General features: G+C 42.4%; 1 protein-coding gene and 1 pseudogene across 1 annotated transcript in view; one reads left to right on the top strand and one right to left on the bottom strand.

Annotated features, from left to right (window-relative positions):
* Positions 1–15,810, top strand: part of DAB1 (DAB adaptor protein 1) — a 774,457-nt gene that overhangs the window by 56,617 nt on the left and 702,030 nt on the right. The window lies entirely within an intron of this gene.
* On the bottom strand, positions 6,082–6,200 carry LOC149863512 (5S ribosomal RNA; annotated as a pseudogene).

Raw genomic sequence — 15,810 nt, 5'->3', positions numbered from 1 at the left:
AAAAAGAAGATTCCCAGCTACAATTTGGGGAATGCTAATTTTTGGCCTCTTCTTTTTCTTGCTTCTGGTTTTTGGTGAGAGAGAGTGGGTATGTGTGGATTTGCTGTGTGTCTCAATCCTAAAGAGCACGGGGAACATGCTAAAGAAAATAAATCTGCAAATTAATCTTGTGTTTTGCCACTTGCAAAAATCCCTTTTCCACCCGTAGCATGAGGAACCTTCCCTTCTAGCGTAGTTAGCCTGTCCCTGTGGTGCCAGAAAAATCCACAACGGATGGCTGATTTAGCACCTCCATAAGGAAAATCGTTTTGCTTCCTATTATTGCTGTATATTGGTTGACGTTAATCCCATAATTGAAGCTTCCGGTTTTAGGATTAACCTGATACATATCAGTAAAAGCCTGCTAAAAAAGAGTAGATTTTTTTTTTTTTGTGGTAAACAGAGATTTAGACTGACGATTTATATTCCCCACCAGCTCGCATCGACACCTTTCAGTATGTCCTGCCTCTCCTGATCTCTGTAAGCTCCCTAACCCAAGCTGTGTCCTACGGCGGTTTTGAGCTACTCCAGTCTGTTCCATACGGTGGAACTGTGTTAGTTTAAACAGCCATGGTTTAAGAAGCAAAGAGAAAGTAGGCCCTGAAATTTATAATCAAATAAATGCCACCAACCAGAAATTGAATTTGTGCCGTATGGTAAATCCATTTTAGGAACCTTCTGTCGAGGAGGACCAAATCTTTTACCTTCTGAAAAATATGCAGTGTTGTATAAAGGCAGTATTGTATAAAGGTCCTGTGACTTGAGCTTGTTCTGATGATGCCAATGCACCAGAAAAGCAGTAGGTAAATGATTGATTCAGGTGCAGATTCAATTTGCTAATAAGACCAGCTGGTACTAGGAGGTTCAGTAACACCACCTGCCCAGCATCTGGGCAGCCGCTGCTTTTATAATTGAGTCAAACCTAAATGGGGTGGGGACATTTTGTTTCATGTCTTTGAACTCTGTGTTGAGTAAAAACGTGGGAAGGGGAACTGCTTAGCGTTGAAAGTCCCTTTTATGCTGGTTCTGCCTCAGTATAGACACTTTCAGTCTGTAATTCAGCATGTATTAAATATTGTTTCTGGCCACGGTAAGTCTTGTTTCACCCCAGCATCAGCTTTTTTCTGGATAGTTTCTCCAGCGCTCTCCTTGTTCAGATGTAGCAGCCTTTTCTGATTCTTCAAAATATTTTTAGGGCTTCAGAATCAAACTAATGTCTTAGTCTTATAAAGTCTTAATAGAAACCAAATATTAGGTGCTTTAGAACAGCTGGAAGTCTGCTTGTTTCATGCTTTACAGGGCATTATGTTGAGGGAGTAAAGGAAGATGGGAGCTTTTAAGAAACTTAAATTAGTGAATCCCTGTAGAAGTTATTCCTTTTCTTTTTTTTCCTTTTTTTTTTTTCTAGGAAAGCAGCTTTTCATAAGGTTCTTGATACTTTTACATTTCTAATCAAAACATTAGTGTTATTTTGGGGCTTTATCTTTTCATGCCTTTATGCAATTTTTAGACCTTTATCCTTTGAGGAATGCCATCTATTTAAAAATTACACTTCTCGGTTGTTTTTTTTCTTAGGCATAACTGACAACAGTAGGTTAAAGTTATTGTATTTGAAAAAGTTACAGGGCGGAAAATCTGTGTTTTTTAGTTTATTAAGTGCATTGGACATCGTTTTTGGTACAGTCTTTTTCACAGTTTGCAAGGTAGTCAATCATTGTCTCCTGTTGTCTATGTGATTTCACACATCAACGGGAGGTAGAAAAAACAGCTTTAAAATTAAGTGAATATGATTGTAAAATGAGAAAAAATTAAAATATCATGGGTTCTTGACAGCTGGTGTACTATCTGAAACTATTCTAAACTGTCTTTTTGGTAACAGATTAGTTTCCATTAGATGGAAACAATATGCTATGCACTTCGATTTTTATCCTGTGACACTTTTCTTCTTTTAGCCTGCCTTCTAATTTTGGGGTCAAACATGTACTGAATTGATACCCTTGCTTTGATCCTCATTTCCGCTTCCTGCTTCCAGGTGCCTCTGGGATTTGCAGACCACAGTTGCAGCCTGCAGTAAGTTTGAGTAGGGGAAGGGGTGTTTAATTCCCGCCGCTGGCCCCAGACCCCAGCTGTGGTTTGCCTGAGGGGGACACTCCCCCCCCATCACCGCCGGCAGACTGGGCTGCACCCCCAGGCAGGATTTCTCCCCCACCCCCTTGTCAGCCAGCCCTCACTGCTCCAGCCAAAGAGCAGGGGGCAGGGGCAGCCCTGCTCTCTGGAGCAGATAGCCCAGCCCAGGGATGGAAGGCATGCTGGGATACTGGGGGACAGTGATTTAACTCAAACCAGGAACCAGGAAGGGGTCTGGGACTTTCATACACTCAGGACTTTCATACGCTTGAGGCCCTGAGAGGCAATGATTTCACAGGAAGGGGAGTTCATGATGAGCAGTTGCTGCTTAAGGAAGCGATCCTAGAAGCACAAGGGGAGTCTATCCCATCCCATAGGAAAGGTGGTAAAATAGCTGAACAATCCCCTTGGCTCAACAGGGAACTCATGGACCTTCTACATCTAAAAAGAGAGGCTTATAAAGTATGGAAAACAGGAAACACGACTAAGGAGGAGTATTCTGCACTGGTCCACACTTGCAGGGAGTGAACTAGGAAAGCCAAGGCTACAACTGAACTCCAACTGGCTACACAAATCAAGGACAATAAAAAGTCCTTCTTCAGATATCTGGGGAGTCAGAAGACAAACAAGGGCAACACTGGACCCCTACTAAACCAGTTGGGGCAGCAGACTACTAACACCCAGGAAAAAGCCAGTCTGCTTAATGATTACTTTGCATTGGCTTTTCACTAGCCCAAAGGGACCACCCTGCCTAACATGATATGGGATGACCAGGGTGAGGATGAATATATGCCCATCATTGGCATGGATCTTGTGAGGGAGCATCTAGAGAGGCTGGACCCCCACAAATCAGCTGGTCCACATACAGTGCACCCAAGAGTGTGAAAGGAACTGGCAGACATCATAGTGCAGCCACTGGCAAAGATATTTGAGACCTCGTGGCAAAATACCTGAAGATTGGGAGAGGGCCAAGGTGGTACCTATCTTCAAAAAAGGGAGAAAAGAAGACCTGGGAAACTATAGGCCAATCAGTTTGACCTCATTCCCTGGGAAGCTCTTGGAAAAATTTATCAAAGAACTCATTCTTGACAGGCTAACAGAAGACAATATCATAAGGGCTAGCCAGCATAGATTTGTTGTGGGTAGGTCTTGCCTGACCAATCTCATTTCCCTCTATGACCAAGTGATGCATCACCTAGACAAAAGGGAAGAGGTTGATTAAAATATATTTGGATTTTAAAAATGCCCTTGAACTGGTGTCCCATGATGTCCTCGTGGTGAAATTGGGCAACTGTGGGCTCGACTAACCTACAGTCTGATGGCTGGGGAACTGGCTCCGAGGTCGGACCCAGGAAGCGGTAGTTGACGGAACTGAATCAACATGGCTCCGTTCTCCGACCTGCACCCTTTAATGTCTTCATAAACAATCTGGACTCTGGTATCAAAAGTGGAATGGTTAAGTTCACTGACAACAACAAACTTTGGGGAAAAGTATCCACACTTGAGGATAAGTCGGTGATCTAGGCTGACCCCAATAGGGTTGCAAGGTGGGCGGATGAAAACTGATGGAATTCAATATGGAGAAATACAAGGTGTAACCTGTACCACACTTCTAGGCTCAGCAATGCTCGCTAGCACCGTGACTGAAAGAGATTTGAGGGTCATGATTGAGCACAAGATGAACATAGGTCACCAATACAATACTGCAGCTGTCAATGTGAATAAAACTCTGTGCATTTTGAGCAAGACCCAGGATGTCTTCCTCCTGCTGTACACGGCCTTGGTGAGGCCGTAGCTGGAGTAGTGCATCCAATTCTGGGCTCCACAATTCAGGAAGGACATGGAGAAGCTTGACTGTGTCCAAAGGAGAGCCACGCACATGATCAGAGGGCAAGAGAACAGGCCTTATGAAAAGAGGCTGTGAGCGATGGGACTCTTCAGCCTAGAGAAGCGCAGGCTATGGGGTGACTTGGTGGCAGCCTATAAGTACATAGGGGTGTGCATCAGGATCTGGGGGAACGCCTGTTCACCAGAGCGCCCCAAGGGATGACAAGGTCCAATGGTCACAAATTCCTCCAAGACTGTTTTAGGCTGGACATAAGGAAAAACTTCTTTACTCGCCAAGCTCCCAAGGCCTGGAATAGACTGCTTCCAGAGGTGGTGCAAGCACCTACTCTGGATACTTTCAAAAAACACTTGGATGCCTATCTTGTTGGGATCATTTGACCCCTGCTGACTTCCTGCCCCTTGGGCAGGGGGCTGGACCTGATGATTTCCCAAGGTCCCTTCCAGCCCCAATATCTATGAAATCTATGAGAAGTTTCATAAACTGGTTTGACCCAAATCAGTTCAGTCTGATACAGCATTCAACCAGGTTTATTTTCAACCAGTTTCAGCCATTTTGAACCTGGTTTATGTGCACTGAGCTTCTGTTCTGTTACAGGTTTAACCCAGTTTCTGATCACTTAAACCGGTTTATGTGTAACTTCTGTCCCTAACCTAGAAATCTCTCTATTTCTTCTTACTGTGAAGGAAACATTGATGGGGGAATACTGTAGTAGTTACAGCTGCGTCAGACTGCTGCACTGGAGCACAGAGGCATTGTGTAACCTGTTGTCAGTCTCTTGGTCGGAGGTAGATTAAATTCCAGGTAATTTAAATCCCAGGTAAATTTCTGGAGCAAATTACTTGATCACTTGAGCTTTGCGCATTTCAGGCAAAAAAGTTAAGTCAATGTGGAATGAAGAACCGTAATGATAAAAGCAAGCTGACAAATGGCTCCTAAAATGAATTTTTGAACTGCTGGAATAAGAATATACAAAATGTATGTCAGAGAAGATGGTCAGTTGCAAAAATTTGCTCTCAGTTATCAAAACTGGGAGCGATTGCCAAGGAGCTGAGTTATAGCTTTAAAAAACAGATAGAATTGTAATAGCCATTCCCTCTGCACTCTGCCCAGCTCTTCTTACTCCTTTCTATGGCTTCAAAACCCTAACAAAATGGGATCTTGACATCAGAGGCGATGCCCTGGAGGTAAAAATTATATTACTACCCCAGTATAAAACAATTATTGACGGTTTTGGAATGGAGGCCTGCTGCTTTGCCAAATCATCTTTGAAAGCGGTCATGGCAGCAGGAGCTCCCACAATAGAACGGAATGGCCTGTTTTTACTCTTCTGCCAGCATCCGAGCTTCAATAAATCGCTCGTCAACGATCTGTCCTTGTCCTGTATTGTGAGCACCAGGCATGTTACAGAATCTAAAACTGCCAATAGGATTGTTTTTGTTCTCATTGTTGATGCCCAGAAATGAAACAAGACAGCAGGAGAAGATAACACTGCTTGATCCTTCGCTCTCCTAATTACACAGGACGTCATCAAGAGCTAAAGAGCAGGTGCTCTGGGTAATTCTCATCTCATGCTTCATATTTAAAACAAATGTCTCGTATAGTTTCTTCCTCAAGGAGGAGGGCGAGAGAGCCAGGAGCCCCCATTGGTTTATTCTGCTTCCCAGGAACAAATGAGAATAAAGGTTTGTGAAAGAAAATAATCTGTCTTCTAGACCAGCAGTTCTCAAGCTTTTTTTGTACCAGGACCCATTTGTAAACATCAGTGGCCAGTCCCGACCCAGTGTCCCCCACTCCTGAACGGCAGCTCCCCACCTCCAGTGTGTGGGTCAGGGGGTGGGTGTGTGTGGGGCACGGCGGGGACGCAGGCAGCCCCTCGCAGGCTGGAACCCTGCCAGCCTGCAAGGGAAAAGCCACATTTTTCTCCTTTAAAAGAGAATCTATTTTTAAAGTTTGTGCGTAACCCTTTCATATAGTCTTGAGACCCACTTTTGGGTTATAGTTTCATAGTTTCTAGGGTCAAAAGGGACCTGAGTAGATCATCTAGTCTGACCCCCAAAGGGGTGCGTGGCCTACGGTACCCGGGATTCCCAGGCAGTCTCCCATCCAGGTACTAGCTGGGCCCGGGACTGTTTAGCTTCCGAGATCGGACGGGATCAGGTGCAATTAGTCCAGTCTGGCTGTAGGCGGAGTCTGGTCTGGCTGTAGGCCAGACAAGTCAAGACCCCCAGGATGAGAAATGCTGTTCTAGCTTTCTATGCTGCATATTATATGCCTTTCAAGAGTCAGCACCTGTGTTCTTGGCTCTTCATGGAAGATAACCAACACTTTGGAATTAGGGTGGAATTAATTAGGCAGAATGACTTCTTGACTTGAAGTGCCCGTTTCTCTCCTTTTGTCTGACCTTTGCTTAGATAGAAAACATTTTTTGCAGTTGGTCAGATAAATGCAGAAGCCAAGTTTTTTAAGACCAAGAATAATGTGTTGCTTCTGTGTTAATGAAGAGCTTTTCAGATGGGGTTAAATAGCAGGGATCAGGTGAAAGGCAATAAGGCCTATGGAAGGGAAGCATTTCCAGTGAAGGGGTGTCCCAAAGGACTGGGATTTCTTGTCCAATGGACTGGGAATATTTGAACAACTCACTACATCAACTTCTCCGAGCATCAGCCTCCTTCTAGCATCAGCATGTGAGCTGACTATAGGGAACTTGTCTGTTATTAAAGCATTGTAGGGTTTCTTATGTATTTCAGACATAATATATCATAGCCAGCATTATATTTTATTAGGATTTAATTCATAGCATCATATTTTGATATATAGTTGATATACTTGCCAGGGAGGGTTGGTTACATTCTCCAAAAATGGGATCCCAATGTTTTGATATGCTTAGCAAAGAAGTTTAACATATTAAATTCCCGTATGTCATAGACCTATACTTAACACATTATTTTCTTACAATCTGCTGACTTTAAAATGGGAATGTGTCTCCTGTGCATAAAAATGATTTTAATCTCTCTGCTGGATCTTTGCTTCCCTGCCATTATCTGAACGGTCCTGCATCGAGCCACTCTTTCTGGCTGGGCCAGAAGATGACAAGTCCCATTTCATGACAACATTGAAAGATTTAAAATTTGCTTTTCACCCTGCTTTGAAATGGAAACCAAACTGAATATTTTTTGTAAAAAAAAAAAAAAAAAAAAGGAATTATTATTTCTGGTTTAGAGCGAGTGTTCACCTTTGAGAGTGGCTCAGCTCCCCAGGTGAATGCTTCCATCACCAGGCTACGGAGCATGACTGAATTTTCTTGTCTAGCCAAGTTGAGGTAGGAAGAGGAGAGGGAAATTGTTTTATAAAGAAAAAAATCCTGAAGGGTTTCAGTCTTTTTTGGTTTCATGGCTGCTTTGTGCTACTGAAACGCTACAGGAGTCATGAGGTCCCAGATTTTAAAGCCAGAAGGGACGATTATTATCACCTAAGCTAACCTCCTGTACAATGAAGCCTAGAGAATTTCTCCTGGTAATTCCTTCACTGAACCCAAAACTTTTCATTGAACCAGAGCAAATCTTTTAGAAAGGCTCTGCTCCCTATTTAAAACCTCTAGTGAGGGAGAACCCATTCAACCCCACTTTTGAGAGGCTGTTTTTTCCTCCAGGTAAGACATTATTTTAAAAAGTTGCTTTGCAGTCCTCAAAGAATTAAACGGAGATTAATTCCAAAATACACAGAGCCGTGTGGTGTGAGAACTGTTGGTAGACCATAGTAACTTACTGTACGATTAGCAAAATGTTGAGTATCCTGGTCTTCCCAAGGTCTTTTTAATTTCTCTGTCCTCCGTATACCCTGCTTTCTTCATGTCCTTTTAAAGCATCTGATGAAGTGAGCTTCAGGTCACAAAAGTTTGTGCTTTCTGTTTATCTGCTTTGGTTAGTCTATAAGGTGCAAATCTACCCTGCCTTCTGCTTTCCAAGGGAATCGCGTGACTTATTACCAGGGGGAGGGGACTTGCCTGATGTGCCAAGGTCTTACCCTTTGAGGTCAGGGGTGTTCATGGAGCAAGCAAATCCCTATCAGCATGTGAACTTAGGGGAGAGGATACCTGCCAGGGGGAGCTTCAGTGCATCTCTGAGGGTGTTGTCAATGTGATGGGATTTTTTTAAAACTAAAAATGACCCCCTAGATACTACCCACCCCCCCAACTCTGTCACCTGCTCTTCTCCTCTCTACCATTACCCCCTAATTGTATAGAGACAGCTAAGTCTATCATGCTTCACAGTGCTGCCGCTCCTTTTTCTCGACACCTTCATTGTTTGGACACCTCCATGTCTCGGAAAGGTAATGGGTCCCCTTGCATTCATGGCCCCCTTGCAAGCTTTTCTGTCTCTGCCATCTGTGTGGGCCCCTGAAGCCTGGATATAAAGACAGAATGAAGTGTCGTGGTCATTAATGATGCTCCCATCATGGTCATTAATGACCCTCTGCAGCAGGGTCATGGTCATTAATGATGCTCTGATTGCTCCTGCAGGCATAATGAGAAGGGTTACAACACCTGAGTCTCTTGGCGGCGGTTTATGCAGAAAGACTTCCCTGCTCATCCTCAGCACTATCTCTAAGATCTCTTTCCATGAAGCAGAGTCAATGATCTGGCCATTCACATTGTATGAGACAGCATGAATTAATTCAGGCCAGATCAAAATTGGACTTGGCACTTTTTTTGGAGAGCTGTTCCAAAATGATATCCTTGCCTGAAAACTCATGAAAGCAGCCTTTTTTTTGGTAAGCTTTTTACCGCATTTGAACCAGGACTGAACTGTAGCCCCGCTGTCTGCATCTGGATTTAGCCCAGAACCAAAATCAAAGGATCGTGTTCCTATTCTGGGATTGAAAACTGAACTTTAAAATCATTGCTGGAGATTTGGCTTTATGCCGTTCTTTATTATCAATAAAGGAACAAGGGAAAGCTGTGGTATATATGAACTAGATGCAGAAATGATTTTAAACAGCATGTGTATTCCAATGACTTGTGTGAATATTTAGTGGTTCTTTAATGATGTTAGCCCATGCTGTTTCCATAGCAGCACAAACAGGTTTTTTCTCCCACTTATTAAAATAAGATAATTTAGTACGACATTTTCAACTAAACTCTGCCATAAATGCTCCCTTCCCAAACAGGATGTTATAATTATAATAATATGTAATTTACATAGTTACAGAAAAGGGGAAAATCTTTTAAGAAGAAAATTGAGAGTGAGAGAGACTGTGGGAGAGAGTAGCTGATTTGTAATAATTTTAAATGCTTTGGCAAATAATGTTGTTTTGGGATATAAAATGATGGGAAAATGATATGTGGTAATTTGTGCTCTTGTTCTAAATAAATGCATACTGACCCCTAAACACACATTCAGGGCTGATTGAAAAACAACCTTTTTTTAATCCACTGGGAAATGCTGATGGTTCAAATGTTCATTTGATCCCAAATTGGGACCAGGAGTTGAAACTTTCTATAAAATGGAAATGAAACATTGATTCAGAAGCCTCAAAATATTTCATATTTTAGGCTGACCGTGATCTCTGAATCCAGCTTGTCTCTTCATGGTGTTTCATGGGAAGTATGGCCACTAAACTCTAATCCTAGTTACAGTGAAGGACTCATGGCGGAGCAGTACCGGAAAATCAGGGACCCACAGCTGCTATTCCCACGAGGCACTGCAGTGGTTCTCACAGACCCAGGTTAATAATTATGTGGCTACAAAATGTTTTGTGTTAGTTGCATTTTGATTTTTCCAGTGGAAAAATGCTCCCAGAATTGATCTCTGCCTCCAGAAAATGTCACTGAAATCCCATGTGTAATGGGAAATGGTCAAATGTTGTGCTTGTCCCTGCAGTACTCTTCTATAGTTTTTAACTGATCACAGTGTCTCTTTTACAAAGGGACTTGGTTGCTTTGATGCATAGAATAAATTATGTCAGGTGGGTCTATTGAATTCCCTGAGGATCTCCATATGGCCCTCTTCCAGTAATGAGACATGTCTAAGGTAACTCAAAGCATCACATTTTTATGGGAAAATATCAGACCTCAGCTTTGTGCAGTGGATTTAATGTTTGGATGTCCTGAGCATAGAGAATTGGTAATGGAGAGTAAATGTAGCATAACTTGCGAATAGTTCAGAAGCAGTGTCCAGTTTTATCAGATCTATTTATTCAGAATTGCTGGCTAAAAAGTTACTGCTAGTAATTCTTGATCTCGTGATTGCTCCTGTGCAGGCTGTGGCAAATGACTGATACCCTAACTTTAAGTTTATGCAGTGTTGTATAAAGCGATCACAAAAAGGGGCACGAGCACACTCGGAGTGAGTGCCTGTGGTTGGGCAGTGTAAATCCAGGAAAGGCAGAAGCTGTTACGTGGAGCAGAAGGAAAATTTTGGCAGAGCTTGCCAGGAACAGACATGGCCAATGACTGAGGTCAAACAGCTGCTATTTGTCAGAGTAATGTAGAGCCTTGACTCATGAACACACACTAATGCACTACGGAGGAGAGAGTGCCTTTTACTATGTCCAGCTGGTCAGGTGAATTGTGTCTTCTCTTTCCAGTTAGTGCCCTGTTAACATCCACATTTTCATCTCTCCGCTGAGCTAGTTATCTTCAACACCCTCTGACTTGGGATGAAGGATGACACCATTCAGCAGTTACAGTTCAAGTAACGTGCTGCAGCCAGGCTCTGGAGCTAATCGTCCTGGTGCTCTGCGCTCCCCCCGGATTCCCCAGTCATTCTGCAACCAAGCTCAGAGTCCAGGTTTTAATTTGCAAATGTAGTTAGGAACTGGCTATCCGATATTGCCTAAGAGACTGATGTTTCCAGCTCTTGGACTCAAGATCTCTTGTGAAGGAGCCTGCCTTGCAAGGATAATAGATTGAATCCTAAGTACCACTTCTTTCTAGATTCTTTTCTGAGAATTTGTCAGGGTCGGTGTGTAATGGAAACTGATGAAGGAAGAAGAGAGTAGGGAGAAAGATGTGGAAGAAAGATGATAACAAAGAAGAAAACAACACAAAGAAAGACACCACAGATCAAATAAGAATCCCTGCATGGTACAAATTTGGTTTTGGTGGCACTTGAATAGAGTGCAGAAAGGCACGTCAGAAGTGCCTAAAACATACGAGACTGAAAAGACAGTTTACAAAATGTTACCACCTCTGTTAAGTGCGGTGTGAAGGGCACAAGCCAACTTGTTGGTGGTGCGTTGTGGTACTTTTCCAGCTTGGGAAAGACGAGGGGTAGTGCAGTCGAACAGACGAAGAAAGAAGGGCTGGGCCTAAAACGAGACAGCTGCGTGAATTCGCAAACAAAACTTGGAACAGCATGTTGAGAGTTAAAGCTACACGGTGTACCTCTTTCTCTTGCACATTTTACATTTCAGATAGGCTAAGGTCCTACTGATTTTTTGGCTGCATTTCAAGGAAATCTTTAGATAAAGATGAACTGTTCTTGAACCACATCTCCAAAGGATCTGGCACAAACATACTTTCTTGCAATGTGAAATGTGTGTTCTTGTTCCAACATTTATGTTTAAGCAGACATCTATACCAAAGCAGGGGGAAAATACTACCCTTTTGCTCTTTTTTTTTTGATCATTTGAAGTTTCCCTTATGCCTACCTCTGTGGTTCCCAAACTCTGACAGACTGCACACCACCATTGTGAAACGATACAGCCTTTTCAGTAGCACTAGCAAATTTTTTCCATTCAACCTTCAGTACCACCAGCAATTTTTTTGCCATATAAAGAAATTATAATTAATCCGTTAGCGGATTCCACTGACAGGTTGTCTGCGTACCACTGGTGGCATCTGTACTACACATTGGGAACCGCTGGTCTGTCTCATGCTTTCATGGGGCACTAGCCTACTGTAATGCAGGATCTTGTCTGCTAGCCGCATCACTTTTTTTTAATGTAATAGTGACAATGGGTATGTATACACCACAATCCCTGAGAGATGCTGTGCCCACCTGCTCCTGCTGACACAAACCCGGCCCCGAGCTGTGACAATGAGGCAGCTGCAGAGATGCTGTCTACAGTTTCTTTCATGATATTCATCTTCAGCATGCTGCAAATTGGTTATGGGAGCACAGGAAGACACATAGACCAGGAGCTCCAGTCCTTGGTGCCTGAGAATGATACCAAGCTGGAGGAAAAATTAGTCCTCGATGTATTTCTTTCCCAATTCATTGCCATTTTTAAGGATCCCAACATCAGTGTGGAATGGCAGTTGCTTTGCAGGCCTCATTAGAGGGAGCTGAGGGAACATTAATAGCGGACTATATTCAGTGCAAGGTTTCCCACCTACTATAAGAGACCAACCAGTTCCCATGTGTGCTGATGAAAGCTGCTTCTTTTGTCACTGAATAGTTGTTCACTCAGTGTTAAGATAATTGCTGCTCATAGACTACTTTCAAATGCATGGCCTGCTAAGCCCTCCAAATGCTGCTGTGCAGTCATGTTCTTTAGATATTTGGAGATCTGAATGCTGTATGCAGTTACCATGCCTGTCCTGATTTTTTTTTTCAGGAATTAAATCGAATGAGCAAGGTAGTCTGGATAATTGCCCTCCTGCATGAAATTTCCCCCCTTCTCTTTGCTGTACAGTATTGAAGATTGGGATAAAGAGTAAAAAAATGTAGCTGGTGGGTAGTGCATGATATAAATAGATATGGAGTTTAAAACTGTTTAAAATCACACCGATGCTGAATTTTGCCTGAAATCTAGAAGCATGTCACTAAATCAGTTGACATCAGAGGGAAATGTAAATGCCTGTGATTTTTAACTTTGCCAAGTTAGTAGGTGTGCTGCTCTGTTACATTCTTTAAGGGCATTTTTATATACATTACTTGTCAAGTTGTCAGTCCCTGTAACAGATTAGCCCTTCAGAAAAGGTATGCACTGAGTTTCCCATAGACTTTTCCCATTGCATTGAGTGATGATTCTGCATTAATAAAAAAATTGTGCTCAATTTTATTTTGCATCACTTTTGAAGCACAGATATATTTTTCCTTATATACATACATACTATAATTCATATTCAAAATTCTAGTTGGATCTGAAATGACCTGTAGCAGCTATGACACAGTCAGCAGAAAGGATCAGCTATATTAAGCTATGTATTTATTCTTCTAGGATAACGTCCTTAGCTCAGTACGATTTTATGAATGTACATAGTATTTGCATTGTGTAAAGGGCTTGGCACATTTCTGGGCATGCTTGTTAAAATGCTAGGATTCTGGGTACTAGTAAATGCACACATCTTTCTGTTTTGTCTCTTAAGACAACACAGTTGAAATGAATCAGCGTAGCTGTATATCCTAGCTTTCCTTTCACTGATAACATTTTAATTCATGGAGATGAGAATATATTTTGGTATACAGCTAACTAGAGCCTATCCTTGTTGCGATTATATTGTTAAAGTGTATTTCAATCACGGCTCTGTCAGATAGGACACTCAAGATATCTATCTGAGGACAGCTGAGTCTTTCACTTGTGGAATTTCATTATGCAGTTGCTACAGTGTCAGGCAGCCAGTCTTGTAAAACTCTTGTTTTTTGTTGACAGTTGGGGTTATACATCACAAAAAAGTGCTTCTGAATCTCTTTTACAGATCCCTAAAGGGATTTAGGTATTTATTTATGCCTGAAAGGGAAAGCAGAAAACTTGCAATGAGTGGATAATATCTATCTGGTTATTTTTTTCAATTTAGGTTTGCATCGATAAATCCTATCTTATAAAAAACGAGAAGGAAAAAAAAATCACCGTTTATAACTAGTAATAAGGGACTCGGTACTAACAGTAATACAGTGCAGAAAAAGGTCAATCACATCAAAACCAATGATTTCCTTAATTTTTCTCTGGGCATGCGAAGAGCAAGCTAGGTTGTAGCACAATAGTGAAAAGAAGTCTTTCACTGGCTTTGTGAAGCAGGGCAGAAAGCTTGCAACAACCAATAAAAGTGATAAATATCTTACTTTCCTTCACCTGCATTTTGCATGGACACCTAACGATGGATGTGGCCAGGAGAACTTAGACGTCAGCACGTTCCAGGATAAACTGAATTAGTGAGCTACTCTGTTATGAAACAACACGGTAACACACATCTTGGGGTATGTTCCAGTGTTGTTCTAATATATTAAAAATTTGAGAGGGAATTTTAAAGCCTCTCCCCCCCCCCCCCCAAAAAAAAAAAAAAAAAAAGAAGAACGATGTCATCTTTAGGATAATTCAGCTTGACAGCTCCAGAAGGAAACGTCTCAGTAGGAAGAGTCTCTGACCTGCTCATCAGAAACCTACCGCCTGGTAAACAGCAATTGACACGGGACCTTCCTCGTCATGCCTTATGTCCTATGGCCATCCTTTATTGCGTTTTTGAATGGCAGAATCTCTTGCAAACCCAGTCACAGTTAAATAAAGAGTCACCTCGGTGCTTCATGGAGAGCTTTGGAAAAAGGTTTTGCTTCACGATAATTCTGCTCACTTGGCTCTTTCTCCGGCAAGCCTTCCTGCAGTGTAGACGGGGGTTAGACCTGCTCATCTCCACAAGGAGAGAGGCCCCCCCTGTGTCTTTAGCTCTTTCTCCACTTTGTACCAACCCTGACTGTTGAAAAGATGGGCTTAAAAATCACAAGTAGTTCAATGAATTATGGGTCCCTGTTTGCCTTCAGTTATTTAGGCCATTAAGGGGCTCGTAGTTTCAAGCCTTCCTTCCCAGCATATCAAGTAGAACCTTTTATTTTAAATCAAAGCCGAAATTTGCATGTAGTCACATGACTCTCAGACTTGGGGCTTCAAGTCAAGCATCAAATATTGTGGGTCTGGAGATTAAAACAAAAGACTGCCTTGCTGCTTGCTGATCTGTCGCCACGCTAATCACTGGCCAAGATCGCCGCCTGCACCGCAGACTTGTTTTCAGGCTGTCTCTGATTTTCCTCCTACTCTTCCCCCTTCTTTGATCAGATCTCACTTCTAAATTGAATGCCATTCAGAGTGGTTGTGCAACTTTTAAGGTCGGATCAAGTGAGGGATTATTGTTGAAAGTTTGTCCGCTTTCACTTTTACTAGCTTTCACCAGAAAGTGGTGTCTGCTTGTTTATTATTAAATATTCATGTTAGTCATGCCTAAAGTCCTGCGATGAGGCTCAGGAGCCTACTGTGTAATGTGCTGTATACAGAGTAAGCCACAGTCCCGTCACGGCTCAGCCCTCAAAAACTTCCAAAGTAAATAGAGAAGAAGGACAAAGGGCGTGCAAAAGCAGGCAGAGTGATGGGGGTAATGGTTGGCAAATGCCATCATACTTTGATATTGAGGTTGTATTTCTTTGATTTGTATTGGGTTTTGTTGTTTTCATATGTATGATGGGGTAGACAGGATGAGGGTGAAGTGTAGCAGAAGAGAAGAGTTTATAGGAGCTGAAGAGTAAGACAGGGAAGAGGGACACTGAGAAGGCAAGAGGGGTAGGAGAATGGAGATTGAGGGCACCAATTAACAGAAGTGCAGCAGAGTTGGATGACACCTTATTTCACAGCATTTGACCTTGGATCAGCTCCCCTGTTTTCTGCCAAATGTAAAGGAGTGCTGCTTTGTCCCTGAGAGCTGCCCCTTTTTCTAGTCTTCGGGGCTTGCCTGAATAACGGATGTGCTGTCTGCCCCAGTTGGACACATGGTTCCCCTGATACGTAGGGGGTGAATAATTTAACTAGAACTATTGAGAAAAAATATTTGTTAATTATTTACAATATTTGCATTTAAATTTCCTGTG

Source organism: Crocodylus siamensis, chromosome 5, assembly GCF_052110815.1.
Source record: "Crocodylus siamensis isolate JL-2025a chromosome 5, ASM5211081v1, whole genome shotgun sequence".
NCBI lineage: Eukaryota > Metazoa > Chordata > Crocodylia > Crocodylidae > Crocodylus > Crocodylus siamensis.
This window is presented reverse-complemented; position numbering and strand designations above follow the sequence as displayed.